Source organism: Neodiprion lecontei, unplaced genomic scaffold (assembly GCF_021901455.1).
Source record: "Neodiprion lecontei isolate iyNeoLeco1 unplaced genomic scaffold, iyNeoLeco1.1 ptg000080l, whole genome shotgun sequence".
Lineage (NCBI taxonomy): Eukaryota > Metazoa > Arthropoda > Insecta > Hymenoptera > Diprionidae > Neodiprion > Neodiprion lecontei.
In genome coordinates this window covers 20,001-22,500 of record NW_025791844.1, presented here as the reverse complement: position 1 = coordinate 22,500, position 2,500 = coordinate 20,001, and the positions used below count along the sequence as shown (strand labels likewise).

At 61.4% G+C, this 2,500-nt stretch overlaps 1 non-coding gene across 1 annotated transcript in view; it reads left to right on the top strand.

Moving 5' to 3' along the window:
- Nucleotides 1–2,294: 2,294 nt before the first annotated feature.
- The window catches only part of LOC124295773, a 1,913-nt gene continuing 1,707 nt past the window's right edge, over nt 2,295–2,500 (top strand). The window contains exon 1 of the ribosomal RNA XR_006905625.1: nt 2,295–2,500. This exon is cut by the window's right edge and continues 1,707 nt beyond it. This is a non-coding gene — a ribosomal RNA (small subunit ribosomal RNA).

The following is a 2,500-nucleotide window of genomic DNA, read 5'->3' as shown; positions in this document are numbered from 1 at the left end:
ATGCGCGGCCTCCCGGAGTCGATCCGGGCCGACGGGACTCGTTGAAGCTGCGGTACGGGTCGAGCGAAAGGCGACGCGGCGTCCCGGGGTCGATCCGGACAGACGGGACTTGTAAAAATTACGGTCCGAGTCGAGCGAAAGGCGACGCGCGGCGTACCGGAGTCGATCCGGGCCGACGGGACTTGTGAAAATTTCGGTCCGAGTCGACCGAGAGGCGATGCGCGGCGTCCCGGAGTCGATACGGGCCGACCGGACTTGTGAAAATTTCGGTCCGAGTCGAGCGAAAGGCGACGCGCGGCGTACCGGAGTCGATCCGGACAGACGGGACTCGTTGAAGCTGCGGTACGAGTCGAGCGAAAGGCGACGCGCGGCGTCCCGGAGTCGATCCGGACAGACGGAACTTGTAAAACTTTCGGTCCGAGTCGACCGAGAGGCGATGCGCGGCGTCCCGGAGTCGATACGGGCCGTCGGGACTCGTTGAAGCTGCGGTACGAGTCGAGCGAAAGGCGACGCGCGGCGTCCCGGAGTCGATCCGGACAGACGGGACTTGTGAAAATTTCGGTCCGAGTCGACCGAAAGGCGACGCGCGGCGTCCCGGAGTCGATCCGGGCCGACGTCGACTTGTAAAACTTTCGGTCCGAGACGACAGAAAGGCGACGCGCGGCGTCCCGGATTCGATCCGGGCCGACGGGACTCGATGAAGTTTCGGTCCGAGTCGACAGAAAGGCGATGCGCGGCGTCCCGGGCCGACGGGACTTGTAAAAATTTCGGTCCGAGACGAGCGGAAGGCGACGCGCGGCGTCCCGGACTCGATCCGGGCCGACGTCGACTTGTAAAACTTTCGGTCCGAGTCGACAGAAAGGCGATGCGCGGCGTCCCGGATTCGATCCGGGCCGACGGGACTTGCAAAAATTACGGTCCGAGTCGACAGAAAGGCGATGCGCGGCGTGCCGGAGTCGATACGGGCCGACGGGACTCGATGAAGTTTCGGTCCGAGTCGACAGAAAGGCGATGCGCGGCGTCCCGGGCCGACGGGACTTGTAAAAATTTCGGTCCGAGACGAGCGAAAGGCGATGCGCGGCGTCCCGGAGTCGATCCGGGCCGACGGGACTCGTTGAAGCTGCGGTACGAGTCGAGCGAAAGGCGACGCGCGGCGTCCCGGAGTCGATCCGGACAGACGGGACTTGTAAAAATTTCGGTCCGAGTCGACCGAAAGGCGATGCGCGGCGTCCCGGAGCCGATCCGGGCCGACGGGACTTGCAAAAATTACGGTCCGAGTCGACAGAAAGGCGATGCGCGGCGTGCCGGAGTCGATACGGGCCGACGGGACTCGATGAAGTTTCGGTCCGAGTCGACAGAAAGGCGATGCGCGGCGTCCCGGGCCGACGGGACTTGTAAAAATTTCGGTCCGAGACGAGCGAAAGGCGATGCGCGGCGTCCCGGAGTCGATCCGGGCCGACGGGACTCGTTGAAGCTGCGGTACGAGTCGAGCGAAAGGCGACGCGCGGCGTCCCGGAGTCGATCCGGACAGACGGGACTTGTAAAAATTTCGGTCCGAGTCGACCGAAAGGCGATGCGCGGCGTCCCGGAGTCGATCCGGGCCGGGAGCCTGTCGGAACATCGTCATATGAGCCTCGTTCAATTTCGACAAAGTTCCCGGAGTTCAAAATTTTTTCGATAGCCCGCGGAGGTTTCGCCCCGTAAGCCGACCGTGCTACCACCGTGCCGGCGCCGACGTCCTAGCGGCCAGGCTCCTACTAGTAAGAGGAGCGAGTCGGTCGGGCCGGTCTCCCGTCGTCCGCCTGCTACGCCGTACCGGTACGTGCTCGAGCACGATACGTACTTCGGCGTAGACCAGGAGCGGGCGTTCGCGGACCGTTCCGTGCCTCGTACCAAAGAAACTACGCGACTCGCGTTGTTTCATCTATCGTCACTGCATTACCGCGGGTCGGTGTCTCAGACCGAATGGCCCTTGACGCGGTACCAAGAAGTTCGGCTCTCCGTGAAACACGGAAGGCCGAACGCTCCAACGCACGCGTCAACTCGCTTCTTTCCGAGCGTACACTCAAAGACCAGAGATGTTATAACAACGTATCCCAGACGCTTTCAATCTAGCCGACGGGTACGGGAGATCGTTCGAACGCTTATAAGCCGAGTGTCGAAGGTGGCGGCACACGGAACCGGGGCTGCCTGCGCGCAGTCCCGAAACACACAGTAGACGCGCGGCCGACCGGGCTACGAGACCCGGTCGGCGATGGGTGGCGCACGTCCGAGCCGAGATTTTGTATCGAAGCTCCCTGGTTGATCCTGCCAGTAGTCATATGCTTGTCTCAAAGATTAAGCCATGCATGTCTCAGTGCAAGCCAAATTAAGGTGAAACCGCGAATGGCTCATTAAATCAGTTATGGTTTCTTAGATCGTACACACATTTACTTGGATAACTGTGGTAATTCTAGAGCTAATACATGCAAACAGAGTTCCGACCAGAGATGGAAGGAAT